This window comes from Cyanistes caeruleus, chromosome 6, assembly GCF_971803275.1.
Source record: "Cyanistes caeruleus chromosome 6, bCyaCae1.hap1.1, whole genome shotgun sequence".
NCBI classification, from domain to species: domain Eukaryota; kingdom Metazoa; phylum Chordata; class Aves; order Passeriformes; family Paridae; genus Cyanistes; species Cyanistes caeruleus.
This window is the reverse complement of record NC_141706.1, coordinates 55,894,046-55,910,872: the sequence shown is the minus strand read 5'-3', so window position 1 is coordinate 55,910,872 and position 16,827 is coordinate 55,894,046. Positions and strand designations below refer to the sequence as shown.

Below are 16,827 nucleotides of genomic sequence, written 5' to 3'. Positions count from 1 at the left end.
AACCAAGCCTCCTCACAGGCTATTATGCCCTACAGCCCATAATGATTTAAAGCTGTTATGATGGAGCACTGACCTCTCCACTCTGCTTGGATCTGACCCATAATGTTATGAGTAGTGGATCTGAACATTTGCTAATATTTTCATACCTTCATGAGAGTAAAAAAAGAAAATCTCTCTTGACTTGTCTGTTACATATTTCTATAACAATGAATGTTAAATGATATTTATTGTGTTGAGGGTGGGCTTCCAGGGTTCATTTTTAATATTATGGTTAGTATAATAATTCCTTGAAACTGCTCCCTGGTGGTAAAATAATGAAAATTAACTGAAAAGAGCTGCAAGTACAACTTCTGAGTGAAGGATTAATTTATAGTATTCCTCTCCTTGTGATAGCTTCAAATATTTGTATAATAGAATTTGTTGCCCTTTCTGGAGATATAAATTTTAAGGTTAGCTATAGCAGTATCCCTGAATAAGAGCCTTAAGGCTTTATGTACTGAGTTCACAGAAACAGCATAATACAGAGCAGGACATTAGTAAGAGGCACCCATTGTAAAGAAAATATCTCACCAATATCTGAATCTGATTAAAGATATTATTTTCAAAGATTTCATACAGAGGGATAAAAAACTAGGATGGAATGAGAGTAATTTTTAGGGCTTTTTCTTTCTTAAATTTTATGCAGGAGAAAAAGAAATAGACAACCTGCACGACATGCTAAGGTCCTTAAGTACACATGTCATTGTAAACTGCTAATTCCAGTGAGGCAACACACAGAGTAAGCTGAACTGCCTCACTTTCTTGGACCTAGAAAGCTGAAATAATTAAAAAATTTAGGGTGTGCACAAAAATTACACAATAAAACAGTATTTAAAAGTGAACAGAAATGTTCATCTGTCTGAGTTTTACTGGTTTTATAATGTAATAGTAATAATATAATGTAAAAATAATAATAGACAAAAAACCCAGAATTTGCCATTATAGTCTCCAAATTCATACAAACATTTTGCCAAAGCCATTGCTGTTTCATATAATAAACCTTATATTTTTTTGGCATAAATTCCTTTATCCTAAGCCTTTTCTTTAAGGTTAGCTCTGAAAAACACTGCCATAATCACCTTACTTCACTTTTAAATTCCCTTCCCTGACTCCTTTTACCACTACATCAAATGAAGCTAGTAGTTCTCTTCCTGAGCTTGTGCACACACTGAACTCCACATGTGTGAGTAATCACACACATAGGGCCATTCACATCCACATGGTTTTGCACGTCTGGGGTGTGAGCTATTCATTAGCTCCTGACCTCACTTCATGGCTCACCCTGAACTATTCCCCAGCCTTCCTTTTGGTTCCTCGTGTGCAGGCTGTCCACCCAGAATTAGCTGGGAAAAGAAGCCCTGTTATAAAATTCTTTCTTTGAACCCACTCCTAACACAATTCCTGTATGAAACTGCCAGTTAATAATGTCTAAATAAATGGCCAGGAGGAATTTGGGATGAAGTCTTAGTTCCACTTAATTTACCAGGGCATCCACATCACTGTCAGAAAGATTTTCTTCTTGTTATAACTGTCTTGTGCATGTGTACTTTAATTCTTCCACTTTCCCCCAGCCCTTTAGTGTTACTGCTTTTCCTGTTAATTGTTTTTACAGTCGTTATATCTAGATGCATTCAGCATGGCTGAAACTGTTTGTATTAGGTCCTTTCATGTCTTCCGCTTTCCCTGATGGAATTAATCATAAATAGCTATTTCAGAGAATATTTGCTCTAAGAAATGCACATGTCTAAGGATAACTTTGTGGCTTTTGATAGAGGACATTGCTGTGAGCTGTAAAGGCTTCATGAAATCAGGAGGGCTGACAGCAAAGTCCTTTGTTTTATTGCAAATATCTAAGACCACATAACTGATATATGGCTGGCTTCACATATGGCTTGTCTTTCTTGCCAAGTCTACTGGAAGACAAGAAGACTGATCCAAGAGTTATTTTTTGCATGTGCTTGGAAGTCCTGATTGCAGATTCCTCCTACAGTAAGGGGACACTATTTCAGTATCAGTTTAATCTCATTATGTGGAGATTTTATATCGTTAACCCTGTATGCTGTGGCACACTTTAAAACAGTAGTAATAGCAATAGAGGGAAAAAAAAAAAAAAAAGCCAAGTCAAACAGTCAAAAGTATTATTCTGTTTTTAATGTTACAGGCAAAGCTTCCATTCTCTAAAAAGGAACAGATTCCACCACAGTCCCTGAAGGGCAGCTGAAAATGACAGCTTAGTTCGATGATGCTCTCTCTAAACTGGATGTGTTACAATCTTCTGTGCTTTGCCTCCACCCTTGACCTCGGGAGTGCACTTCTGGCTCAGCCCAGTAGTGAAACACCAGGCAGTGGGGAAGATGTGATGGACATTCAGTCCCACAGCCATCTCACGTTCTGAGCATGGGAGAACTGTTTATATGTTCTAAGAGCTTTTCTGTATCATCTGCACTGCAATAGCTGTTCACTGCTTCTCCATGTCTGTACTCTTGATCATTTGGGAAACAGAGCAGTTCTGTCATGTTTTGTGCTTTTCTTCTGGATTTTGTTAGTTTCATTTTCATTTTTGTTTTACTGCAATTGCACTGCTGAGTGAGTTTTGTTAATATAGTCTTTGCAGCAATTGCTTTTAGGCTGTAATGCTAAAGTGTGAGGGTGAGAAAGAAAAAGAAAGATCTATGAGACAACAAATAACACAAAACTATTAAAAAAAAAGAAAAAGGAAAATAAGCAAAATAATAATAACTTATGCCTTGCAGACAGATTCCTATTTAATGCATTTACATTCTTTTTTCTTTTGTATGAGTATGAGGCAGACTTGATTTGATTCCTCAAAAGTTTTTCTCGGGCTGCTGGACATTTGCTGGACTGCTCAATGATGTTATCGCCTTATCAAAGTTTTAAGTAATTTGAAATCAGTTACATCCAGTGGTCCTAATATGCTGAGCACCCTTTTTTGAGCCCACCTATTTGAATGGTTGTCCAGGTGAATGCATGCAATATCCATTTTTTGTCTCTTTTGCCTTATGAAAGAGAGGTTTGTCTTACAACACAGAAGATTATTTCTAGTTCCCAGAATTTTTCCACTCCAGTAACTGTGCTCCTGAAGAAAAGGACACAGACACATTGCAACTCTGAAAATTGCACAGGGGTCATTAGCTATTGGTTGTGTACTAACACAGGATAAGAAAACTCTCAGAAATGCATGACTGTTATCAGTAGTGTTTGTTTGCCCATCTGGGGACAGACAGCATCAAAACCTTTTATGACCATGTGTTTGAAGTCAAACCTAATTCGGGTTTTTGCTTTCATGAGCAGCGCTGTGCCACAGACAAGACTCCTGCAATGCAACCCAGACACTTCATTCCTGTGACCAGTGCAAAAGACCACAACATCAGTGGCAGAGCTGGAAGCAGAAGTCCAGAGACCAAAATGCCTGTCATCAAATTTAAGCACAGAATTATAAAATAAAATAGGGACTTATTTTTTTTCTTTTTAATAGAGAAAATTATATGAGGTAAGAGACTCATGCAGAAGAAGAAATGGAGAGATAGTAAAGCTGCCACTAACCACTATCACATGTGAACAGGAGCAGCAGGAAATACAGAAGACACTTAATGTCAACTGCTGTGGAAAAAGAAAACTACAGACACTCTCAAAGAGGAGGATGTACAGTTATACTTGGCAATTGCTGTGAGAATTGCTAATATGTGTAGCTGGCTGAGTCAAGAATGAACCATCTTGTTGGCACCTTTTCTGTCAGGGAAGGCAATAGAAGCCAATATAAGATGGATTAAGGGTACTTAAAATAAAAAAAATCCTAAACCAACAAGGACCGCAAAAAAGCCCACAATAAGCTTTTTAAAAAAAATGAACAGAAACAATAATTCAGAGACATTAATTGAAATTTCTTATTTAAAGATGGGTGTCTCAGTGGAAGAAGACTGAAGAACAGAGATTCTTGACTGAGCAGCCCAGCAGACAAAAAAGCCAGTGAAGTCAGACAGGATACCTGGATCCCTGCCGTCACCTCCTCATTTTAGGGAAGGACTTAATAGGTTCCTTGCCAGCATTTAAATGAAAACAACTCTATCCAGAAAATGTTCTGCCTATTGCTTAGGAAAGACAAAACACCTTCCTGGGATTACTTTGTCCATGGCCTATTAATTATTTCTACATAATCAGATTCAGGATTTTTTTAGTTTTTTGGGGTTTTTTTGTTTGTTTGTTTATTTTGGTTTGGTTTTGTGTTGAGTTTTGTTTCTGTTGGGTTTTTTTTGTTTTTATTTTCTTTCTAATATGGTAATGGAATTCACAGTAAAATAAGGCTTTTGGTATTGAGGGGAAAAGGTTGTGTACTGGAAAAAATCCCTACAATTTTTTATTAACTCACCAGAAGAGTTTGGTGCAAAGAGCTTATATTAAATAAGGACAGTTGGTTAGTACTAATTATGTTCTTAAAGGAATTCTGGCCTGATCCTCCACTCATTTCCCCTCCCCAAATGTCAGTTATGACTGTATTTTTGGAGAATGATGCTTATTTCATTTGATTAGACTTTGAATAAGTAAATTGATATTGCATCATTGTTGATTTCTTTCCCCTTTTTAATTTGAATGCCTTATAAAGTATTACATGTTATAGTTCATTAGGTTCTCATTGATTGGACACTTATTAGCTTCCCAAGCTTGTTTCATTGTTCTGCTGCCCTGCTTTCACCATTTGGTATTCTATACTCTGCATAATGAATAAATTACAGTTGAGAGAACGGTCATCACCATATGGGGGTAATTTGTACTTTGACAGAAGGACAGGGCTCCTGAACTGGTCCTAAAGGGAAGCTCTGCAATCTTCGAAAATCCCTCTAATTTTTCCAATTATTTACTTTCAAAAGGCCTTTTCCATCCCCAGTGTATGCAGATAGGAGCTTTGAATAGCAGCAAGCTGGGGATCAGACATAAAAGTTCTAATTTTAATTGCAGAGCTTCTTAGATGCAGATGAGACCGTATATATACTGATTAACACCTTCATGGCTAAGAGTACTTGTAGGCACTATGGCCTCTTGGAATCCTATGAGATCATCCAAAAGGTAAAGGAGACTTTCCTCTAAAATATATGTCTCTGATGTCATGAAGTAGCTGTGTGTGTGCTATTTTCAACCTTGGCTAGTTTGTATTTCTTGCGTTCTGTCAGAGAGTTTGGGAAACAAATTTTGGGAGGCTAAATTTAACATTGATACTGACATGTAGCTGTTATCTGGTCATACATTTTTCCACTTGAGAAAATAATAATGTAATCATTAAAATAATTCATTTACTTTGTTCTTAATACAGAGAAAATATGTACTCTATTCTATTCAGTTATATCATAAAGTTTGTTCTATAAATGAAAATCCTTGCCTTCAAAAAAGCACCGTATACTATGGTCAAACTTGGAATTCATAGCCTGATCCTAGGAAAGGTCACACACAGTGAGTCTAAGCAGGTATTTTGCTTTCATTTATCAAGGCCCTTGAAGCTGCTGTTTTCAATCCTGATAGGACTTGAGTTCTAAATCAGTGTATTTAGAAAGGGGATTTAGCAATACTTTAAATAAAGTCTTTCTCACAATAATTTCTATAATTTTTCATAATATTTTTTCTTTTTCAAAGTGTCTTCATTTTGTGTAGTTCTGACACTGTCTTCCTAGTTAACATACTGAGGATAAAAATAAATAGTGAGCAAAAATATCTGAGCTACTACATACCAAGCAAGTTTTCACACCAGCTACTTCATGACATCAGAGACATATATTTTAGAGGAAAGTCTCCTTTACCTTTTGGATGATCTCATCTTTTCATCTAATGTACTTGGCATGCTAAAGATAGCCTTCTGCTTTTCTTTGCATTTTTCTTCCAGCTTGGAAGTGGGTCCCAAGTTCCTTCTCACTTGGTGGTATCCCAGACGGTTTCACATGCAGTCACCCTTATCTCCTGTGATGACAAACCAGGCTCTTTTCTAAACACAAAACTGGTAAAACTTGAACTCCAGACTTTGCTTTAGGTTTGCATCTTATTTAGTTTTGACTGTGGAGTCTCAACACAGAAGGAGAAAATGTCTCTGAAAAGTGAAATCACCCATTCAACCTTTAAGTTCCTTGGAACTTGTTCAGATCCAAGGGAGAATATTTGTGCAACAATTTTATTTCATTTTCCCCTTACCACTACCGAGCTCACCAGCAACAAGAAATTGGCAAAGCAAGTCTGCATGAGCAATTTCTTCAGCTCCTCATATAGGCAAGAAGAAATTCTCAGAAATTAAGAATTTAAGTGTTTAATTGCCATCTTTTAAACATGGGATAATCCAGATTGACCCCAAGTGTTAATACCACTGGAGCACGATCAGAGAGAGCAAATCAAGCAACCCATATTCATATCCATAAGCTCTGGGTGTAATCCACTGCATAGTAAAACAGAATCTATTCAAGATTGACATAAATGACAGCAGGGGAAAAAAGGAATACATACTTAGAGCCAGACTGGCCACTCTCCAGGCATTTAGTACTGATGTTCTGCAGCTAATACCTTATTTACTATCCTTTGGTTATTGGAAAACATTGATGATTACTTGTATTTCATGCTTCTGACTGAATTTTCTTCCCAGGTAAACAATAAGCTTTAAAAAGCACAGTAAATAAAGAAAAGACAGAGGACAATATGGGAGGCATGGAGTCCTATGGGAGTGTTCTAGATCCAAATCCTTTGTATGCCACTCTTCTGAAGATCTCCTTTTTCCTGGCTAATGCAATTAAGGGTCAGTTCTGTAGTTCAACAGCCTCACTAAATGCAATGGGTATTGAAGCTACAGTCTGTAATGGAGCAGTAAATCTATGCTGGAGGTTGGAGACCAGCACTGAGAAGTGCTCATCAACCTTCTGGTCAGAAACAAAGAGTGACCAGCAGCCAGAGGAACACAGCCACAGTCTCCATGGAAATGATTGAGATTTTTATCCACATTCACAGCTCAGATCTAATTTTTTAGGCTAGATTAAAGAAACTATAGAGGTGCCCCTCTATTTTTAACACTGTAGCCATTTTAGCTAAAAATGGAGGGAAAATGAAGAATTCTATATTCTCTATAAATATTGTTTAAGGAAAAAGAGACTTGGTGAAACTGTATTTATACCTTTTTTTGTAACTTTTTAGAGATCTGTTTTTCATAATGTGTTCCTTTACATTCTTTATCTGTCTCTGTGAAGTTCAAAGCTTTCCTAAACCCTATTTACTAGGGCAAGAGAAGTATAAGCCCTGAAGCTGTTGGCTTTTGCGCTTATTGGGCTAAGTTTTAATCCCAAGTGCAAATCTTGTGCAGTGCATTGAGGTGATAAAATGTGAAGATTCACTATTGTCTCATCTCTGGGCACCTCGTGGTAGGTACCAGTATGATGTTACCAAAGGAATAAGGAGGGCCAGTGTGATTTATACAAGAGAAGATCAGAGGGTGTGAATTGCAAAGGCGTTCTGAATAAATTAAAAGATGAAGTATAAGAACTGAATTTGGGAGACAGGTCGCCCACATTGAACAGATCTCCCCCATACAGCCTTATCTCATACTTTACGACTCCTATGCACAGTCTACATTAATATAGTCTTTACTTAAAGAATAGAAATTTAAAATTAAATTAATATCTCTATCTCTAATATTTAGAAATAACAATAAGAGAAACTGAACCTTGTGTCAGATTCTTTCAATCGCTTGCTGCTCAAGCAGTTCTTAATAACTGTAAGTATTGGTTAGAAAGATGATGATAGATTTTCAAAAAAAGGTCTGTCAACAAAGGATATATCTAATTCCATGGGAATTATATCAAAATCTCTTTTGATTTTTGAGTTCTTTCATCTTAATATTCTGCTTTATTTATATGGTCTTGCAGATATTGATTATTTATCAGTCACCACTCTCTCCTCTCAGTTACTAAGAACATCACAATCAAGAGCAACATAAGACAGTACTTGCTTAAAATGACTGCACTCCCACACCACAACTGTCTTTAGACTGTATTTTAAATTTAAACCAAATATTAAAGTAATACTAAGCTTTCTTTTACTTTTTCTCTCAATAAATGGTTGATATTACCCTTCCTGCCATAAGGAATACCTGTGGGTTATTGAAAAACATCTGAAGGACAACACAGTCATTGCTCAAAGCCAGCACAGCTTCCTGAGGAAAGTCCTGCTTGTCAAACCTAATTTCCTTTTATGACAAGGTAACCCACCTGTCTGGTCAAAAGAAGCCAGTGGATATAATTTTTTTAGATTTCAGTAATACTTACAATGCTGTCTCTTACAAGATACTTCTGGGCAAAATGTCTGGCATACAGCTGGATAAACATCATGAGATGTGTGATGGCTCATCTGTGACTGGCCCACAGGTCAGGCACAAAGGGTTACAGTGAATGGGGTGACATCAGCCCAGTGGGGTTTCTCGGCTCCATCGTCAGCCCTGTGCACTTCAACATCTTCATTAATGACCTGGGTGCAGAACACAAAGGTGTACTGATTTTGCAGATGATACAAAATTGAGGGGAGCTGTTTTCTCCATCAAAGACAGGGAGGCTGTGCAGAGAGACAAAGATCAGAGGGCTGGGCAATCGCCAGTTGTATGCAGTTTGTCACAGCCAAATGCTGGGTACTGCAGCGGGTACTGACTGGGCAAGAGGCTGGAGACCAGTGCTGTGGAAGGGAGCTGGGGTTCCTTGTTGATAGAAAGTTGAATATGAGTCAGCAGTGCCCTGGCAGCCAGGATGGCCAACTGTGTCCTGGGGGCATCAGGCACAGCATTGCCAGATGGGCAAGGGAAGGGATTGTTCTGCTCTGCTCTGGGCTGGGGCAGCCTCACCTCGAGTGCTGGGGGCAGTTCTGGGTGCTACAGTATAAGAAGGATGCAAAGCTATTAGAGAATGTCCAAAGGAGGGCAGCGAAGATGGTGAAGGGCCTTGAGGGGAAGTTGTATGAGGAGTGGATGAGATCACTCGGTCTGTTCAACCTGCAGAAGACTGAGACCTTATTGCAGTTACAGCTTCTGGTGAGGGGAAGAGCAGGAACCGATCTCTTCTCTGTGGCGATCAGTGGCAGGACCCTATGGAATGGCTTGGAGTTGTGTCAGGGGAAGTTGAAGTTGGATGTTAGAAAAAGGTTCTTCTCCCAGAGAAGGTGGCTGGGCAGTGCTCACAGCACCAAGCCTGCCAGAGTTCAAGAAGCCTTTGAACAGTGCAGATACATGGTGGGACTCCTGAGGATCGTTCTGTGCAGGGCCAGGAGTTAGATTTTGGTGAGTCCCTTCCAACTCAGGATATTCTGGGATTCTATGAAATGCTTTTACAGAACCAGTTAGACCATCACAAAAATGAATTTATTTTTTTTTTGCAGAGTGGAAACTCTAAAGCTATTGTGACAGGACTTTGTCTTCTGGAGATGTTTTGCTGTACATAAGAGCAGCATCTGCTTGTACAACATTCTTTGCCACACCAATGTTTTATAATCATCTTAGTTTGTGTCTGGGCAGGTGGAATAAAATACCTTTGCAATAAGTGACCTTTAATATTAGAGGCTGGTTTAATCCACAAAGTTCAAACCCCAAATTTCCCCAGATGTAGAAATATTAAAGTTGTGAGACTTTTTTCAATCAAATATTTATGGGTTTGGACATGTATCATGATTTCACCCAACCAAAACTTCATGCTGTGTCTTTAGTAAGAATATGAAAAATCAATTATCATGTCATGTGTTATCATAACACATCATGTATTAGGCTATATAGACAGTCACTTATAGTTCTTAAAATACAAACAATTTTGATGCATCTAGAAGCAGCTTGATCCAAGCAACATTGTTTGTCATGAAGAAGAATCTGTGTCCTGCCAAGCCAGGTACCAACTGTAGCATTTGAAGAGGTCGTCTTACAGTAAAAGTATCAGTTTTTAGTGCAACACAGAATATCCTGGACAAGCTAATAATTAAACTGCTAATGGTGTTTCCTGTTTTACCAAAATGAAACACAGCATCCAATCTGCAAATTTTGAGTGAACTATTTATGACATGAATGTGAACACACAAATATAGCTGATAGACATGCAATGGTTTTCACTGAATACCCATGCCTTTAGCTTCATTTGGTGCAGTAAACTCAGATCAAACCAGACAATGAAAAACATGACCTACTCTGCTGAAGCAGCCAATTTCTTCTCTTACATATTATGTAGTATTTTATCAAAGATTGTTATAAATTCAAGCATTCCTCCAAGACAGAGACCTGGCTTTTTCAAAGGCTGGGTTGCATTAACTGAAGCCCTCACAAGTGCCTCTTCTGTAGCAAACTCTACATTTTAGGGTCAGGGGTGAACTCTTATTTGAGTAGGAGGAAAATTGTTAATGAAATTTTGCTCAGTGAGCTGTGTCATCCTTTATTCTTGCTGTGCTCCAGGCAGGTCCATACTGTCAAATATCAGAAGAGCCTGGAAATGAGTGACACATGTCTTCAAGACCAGAAATGACAGTGACCTTCCAGCTCCTTTTTGTGAAGGAGCAGGGGTGTTGTGCATAGCTATTGAGAACAGAATGAACACTGACATCTTAATAATGTTCTGTTTGGTTCTCTGCTTCTTCTTATGGCAGTGGTTCAAACACTATTCTTAGCTTCTTTCTAGCACAGAGTTACAGCAGGCCCTTCCAGGACAAAAATCAGATTTATGTTGGATTGAGTGAGGGCAGGAATCACCTGGTCACCACCATAATTTGTGTTGCTATGTATGCTGCACACTTAATTGGAAGCAACATTTCTCATATCCTGAGGAAGGGAAAAGTAAGTTGCCTTTTTATCACTATGTTTGAGACCAGACAGTATCAGCTCTGAGTATAGCTCTGAGTTTGTTTGTTTCCTTTGCTTTCACAATTTCATCTTTTCTATGTGACAGTTTATTTTTTAAGTACTAAACTTATTTGTGCATAATATCAACCATATGGAAAGCATAAGACATTCAGTGGAAGATCCAGGCATTACAAATTATTAGGTATGGGAGAAGGAAGGTAAAGTGTATGTCCTGGCTTATTTACATAGACAGGACATAAGTGCTTGAATTTTCCCTTTCTTTAGCCCTGCAGATCAGCATGGTTTGCAAAACACCTGCAGAAGTTCAAGAAGATGCCTAGAACAGTCTGGGAAGAATTCTCAGACTGAGACTGATGCATAAAGACAAAGTATAAATTATATCTTAAAATACAGAAAGGTTGAAATGAGAAGTGGTCCTGATTTGAAAGCCTTGCTTGAGCACAGGCAGGAATTTTTGATTTGCATAGCAACCTCAGTCAGGTTAATAGAATCAAAGAACAGTTTTGGTTGGAAGGGATCTTAAATATCATCTTATTCCAACAACTTCCACCAGACCAGATTGCTCAAAGTCCCATCTAGATGGCCTTGGACACTCCCAGGAGTGGGGCATTCACAACTTTTCTGAAAAACCGGTCCCATTGCCTCACCATCTTCATGGTAAATAATTTCTTCCTTACACCTAGTCTGAGGCTACTCTCTTTTAGTTAAAGCCATCACCCCCTTGTCCTATCACTACACTCTATCATGAAAAGTCCATGTCCAGGTCTCTCATAAGCTGGAAAGTGCTGTAAGGTTTTTCCAGAGCCTACTCTTCTCCAGGATGAGCAACCCCAACTTTCCCAGCTTTTTCCCTCACAGGAGTGGTGCTCTATCCCTCTAAGCTCTGGATTTGTCTGATCTCTGGACTTGCGACACAGCTCCACGTCCCTCCTATGCTGAGGACACAGAGCTGCAAGCGTGGTGTCACCAGAGCAAAGCAGGACAGAATCACTTCCCTTGTCCTGCTGGCCACACTGCTTGGGATGCAGACCAGGATACAGTTGGATTTCTGGGCTGCAAACACGCTGCTGGGTCATGTGTAGCTTCTTGTCTACCAAGCTATTTTTTTCGCTTGGATTTAGAACAGGTGCAGGCATTTCTGTTATGTGTGAACATGACTGCAGTTCCCCTTGCTCTGGTTACATTACAAATGAGTCTATTGCAAAGAGGTGTGTTTGATGCTGCATCTAGAGAGCTCCTAGAAGTTGAAAACCAGAGCAGAAATTAGCAACCCATCTGAGAATCCACAAATTTAAAAATGAGCCAGAGAGGATAAAATAGCTGTGCCCATTTGTCTCATTATAGTGCCTCTGGCAGCAGATCTGAAACTGTCTTACCGAACAATTAAGCCTTTTTTCTCTTGGCAGTCTCTCTGGAGTACTGTACAGGAGTGTCCCTTAGTGTACAAGAGGGCAGGATGGAATGCTGGAAGTTTTGCACTGGTGTTTGTGTTACTTTCAAGTATATTCTGGACAAAATGTGCACTGACGTATCCTGTCTGGCATGGCTGGAGACAACCAAAATGTTCACAGCAATTCATCCACTTGGAGAAGGAAAGCAAGTCTTGTTCTAGGGCATTAAATGTTCCAGAAAGCTCTTGTCAGAGAAGCTTCCACGGAGACTCTGACTGTCCATGATTGTCCTTTGAACAGAAAAGGAGAAAGAGTTGGATACAGCAGCATCACAGGGAGGAGCAGTAAAGGAACATTGCCAGGACTAAAAATCTGGTATTGTGCTTGGAAGCCTTCCCTCAGGGTGCCACTTTGCACCGTGCTTACCTCTGCTGTGGGTTTACAAACAGTGCCCAGGCTGGGGCAACATCTGTGAATGACCTAACAGGAATATAAATACAGCCAGGGTCAGCACTCTAGCACATAACTTTCTGAAAAGTGCAGGATTCTGCTACATGACAACACTTCTGTGCAAGTGAAAAAAATAGTGCAGTGCTTCTGCTGACAGACTGATCTTTGGCATAGTGTTTTCCAAGGAAATGCTTGAGGTTGGAACTTGCTTCCCTGTAGTTTGCCAGAAACCAGACATATCCATTTTTCAGTGCTGTAAATCAGGGATGTGTGAGATGAAAATGGGATCCTGGTCACCTAGGGGCCCACAACAGAGAGCAAAGAAGTTTGGCATGGCAAAGAGCGCTGTTCTGAGTGCAAAGAAGAAGCATGTGGGCTGTCCACTTGGTCTTTTTGAATTTTGGTTACTGTGTATTTTAGTTGTTGCAAAACCACAAGATATCAAATGTCTTTTTCTTTGTTTGCTGTAAGTAAAAGGAAACACTATTTTTGCATTGAAGTGTCAAAATTATCATAATTTATATTATTTTATAACAATATCTACCTTACTACTTGCACAAATGATGGATACATAGACAACATGAAAGAGGCCAATATATGTTAGTTTTTTAGGAATACAAAAAACATTTTACTGACCTCTTTTACTCAGATTTCAATTGCCTTGGAATATTCTTTCAGCAAATCCTTTCCTGAAAGTATGACATGCAGTTGCCACAGGATGGAATCAGACTGGATCACCTGAGATTCACTCTTGAGAATCAGCACAAAGTACTACAGCTGTGTACTAGAGTAGATTTATGAGGATTTTTGGAGTGATTTTTTGCTCCAATTAACACTCATGTATGTGATGTAGAAAGACCTCTGATTGATGACTAATCTTTTTTATGAGATTTGGTTGTTTTCAGCTTTTAGTAAGAATGTATTTCTTTTGTGGGATTGCTTGTTTACAAACAATGTCCCATTTCTACTTCAAGAAGAAAAAAAAATTGCAGTTCTATGATAAAATTAGGATGTATTGCAGCAAGATTATATAAAATATGCACCAGCAAAAGTGTTTAATTCATTCTAAAAATAAAAGAAAAGTTTTGCTTCCAAAAGATCTCTTAGAAACTTTTATTTTTAATAAGCTGATATTTGGGGAGATAGAGAGAAATGCAAATTTAGACTTTCAAATGTAAATTTTATCCAAATAACATCTTTTTAAAAAGTATATTTAGGTTCTGTTGATTTGTTCTTTGGTATTTGGTAAGATTGTAAGCAGAACCTCTGTTAGACATGACTAGGGGGAAGTTGTAACATAAATAAAATATTAACCTAATTAAATTGCATCTTTTTAAAACTTGAGAAACCCTGTGAGGTCTTACATGTGAGTGTTTAACAGATCCAAAATTCCATGGGAGGGGTGGGTGCTAAGATTGCCCAAAAGGTCATCTTCTAATGCATTAAACATACCTGGTTGTTCTTTAGCAAGTATCAAGACCAAATCAAGAGTACATTAAATTTTATTTCAGTGAAAGGAGCTGAAATTAATAATTTTAAGCAGACTTTGCCATTCTTACTTACACTTTATAATTGCTGCACCATTTGAAACTTGGTGTGTTCCGTAACCATGATGTGGTATTTCAAAGAGTTTGCTTGGCTTGGTAGCACTTGAGAACACCAGAGAAGCAGGTTTATTCTCCAGCCAGCTGGGTTCTCATATATTTCCACTGGTATATCCTTTTGCCTGTGCAGCACATGCTTTCATTTCCCAAAGCCACTGTGCAAAGTTATAGTTGGAATCCTTAGAAGAAATCAGCGTTTGTTGCTTTAATTTTTGGTGGGAAGCTGGCATTCTGTCATTTCAGCTCATCATATTATTATGCATGTAATAATGTGACATGCTTAACTGCTAGCTTCAAGCTGAACATTTAATGTGGGATACACCTACAGTGTTTTCATTTCAGATAGCTGCAATCAGACCTCAGAGCAGCTTTCTCATCTGGAAAGATAACGTCCACGGCATTCACTTTTTTGACATGGACAGATTTGTTTTAACATGTTCAGAATATATAAAAATGTGAATGATAGAGGTCCAGCCCACCTCGAGGTGGGCTAAATTAAAACATCACTATAGAATTTCACATATGTATGAGCTGGTGTGTTTTTGTGTGCTTGAATGTGTGCGTTTATGTGAAAGAGATAAAAATAACTTTAAATTTAACTATTGTAAAGTATGTTACTGAGTTAATTTGCAACTGCAAATCTATAAGCAGGGTATATAATAAGGTGTACTAAAATTCCAGCCTGTAGATATGTCAAAGAATCTGACAGTCTTTGAAAGGAAAAAAAATAAATTAAAACATGCCTCACACAAAATCTAGTTTTTCCACTTTCTTTTTTTTTCATTGCAATTAGTTTGTACAAAATTCCAAGTATGTTCAGTAATCTGCTGATCAGAAATTATTTTTAGCACACTGAAAAAAAACCCCAAACATGAGTGTTTATTACATTAATATTTGTTATGTGGTGATAATAAGAAAATCAATCTTAAAACATCTCACAAGCTGGGTTCTGGTGAACACAGACTTACATGCTGATCTTTCCATACCTGTGGAGCTGCTGCTGCACTGAGTCATTGAAAAAATCTCTGCAAAAGTTCTAGGGCCAGAACAGAGAAAAAGGCATCCATGGGCACAGGTGTGTGTAATCTTAGAGTGATTCAAATTAATTTAGGGCTATTTAAATCAAAAGCTGTCTAGGTTTGTGTTTGCAGCTTGGATAAGTATCTGCAGCTGGCTATATTGCTTCATGGAGGAGTGCTATGAGAGAAGAATAAAGGCATCAAAATATTAGAAAAGCCCTGTAGTAGGAAACCAGAGACGCTGTACGAGTCTATGGATGTGATTTTGCAGTCACTGTTGTTGTCTGTCTAATACTGCAGTGCCAATCACAGTCTGTGAAAGACACACAGTCTCTTATGCTTAGTTTCTGTTCAAATGGGTATAGCCAGGCTTGGGTAATTTTCTGAGTTGGGTGTGATATTTTCTCCAAATTCCTGCTCCTGTCCAGATAGTACTCTGAAGTGCACATCTGCAGTACAGCCTCCCTGCCTTTCCTCTTTTCTGGAAGTGCTTTAGAGATTAAGATAATCATGTCCACTCCTTCACCATGGGATCTTTTTTTTTTTATCAACACTGGCTTTTACATTCAGATCAATGGCAATTGAGAGAACCCATTGCAAGATTTTAGCTGAATCTCATAATCCAGTAAAGGGTGAGAAGAAAAAAGCACAGACTCACACATTTGCTGCAGTTCAGGACCCAGTTGAAACTTTCTTTTGATAGCAAGAGGAATCAAGAATGGCTAAAATGATATAGCTCTTGTAGCCTTTCCTGCTAATCATCCAAAGAGAAGAATAATCAGGCTATTGTAAAATCTGTGTTGCCTAACACTGTTTGTATTTGCCTTTTAGTCAGTCACTTGTGGTTGGTCACATCTGACATTCCAAGCACTGGTTTAAAAGTTTACTTGGGGAAATGTATGAAAGCTTCTTTAAAAATATCTGTGGATTCTAATCCCTCCATGTCTATTTCTTAAATCAGTTTCTTCTTTTCCCCCACAATCATGTTTGATTTGATTAATCCAGGTTGAACAGTAGAATAATTCTGGTAGTTCTTTTAAGTAAAATAGTTCCTATACTAATGAGATCCTGTCCAGTTCAACTTAAAAAAAAAAATACTTTCTTTTTTTTTTTTTTTTCAGAGAAAGAGAGAGAAAGAAAGAGAGAGAAATGTCCTTTCTCCTGTTACTGAGTGCGAGCAGTGAGATGATTTTAAGGGTTTTTTTTTTTTAGACTTGAATTTTGCTCATCTGTGGTAGGCTATGTTTTCTCATTGTAGAAGCTTTTTCCTGGTAAAATCATTCCCTTCACTAATGAGATCCATCCTGATATGACAGGAAGACAGCTCTTAAAACACCCACCGTTTTCTCCCATTCATTTGAATAGCAGCAAAGGGACATCTTTTAAAGTAATTTTTATCAGCGAGATTGGGCTGAATCTCATTAATAAAGAAATGATTTTACTCAAAAGAGCCTTCACAGTTGAGG

At 38.2% G+C, this 16,827-nt stretch overlaps 1 long non-coding RNA gene across 2 annotated transcripts in view; it reads right to left on the bottom strand.

Annotated features, from left to right (window-relative positions):
• LOC147652707 (uncharacterized) overlaps positions 1-15,371 on the bottom strand; it is a 46,883-nt gene extending 31,512 nt beyond the window's left edge. Inside the window, exons 1-4 of one of the 2 annotated variants that reach the window (XR_015288258.1) lie at positions 15,329-15,371; positions 12,715-12,768; positions 12,274-12,578; positions 9,412-12,134 (exon numbers count right to left, since the gene is read on the bottom strand). This is a non-coding gene — a long non-coding RNA (uncharacterized LOC147652707). Of the gene's footprint in view, positions 1-9,335; positions 12,135-12,273; positions 12,579-12,714; positions 12,769-15,328 lie in introns of those variants that run through there. The other variant, XR_015288257.1, reaches the window with a different exon arrangement.
• Positions 15,372-16,827: the final 1,456 nt, after the last annotated feature.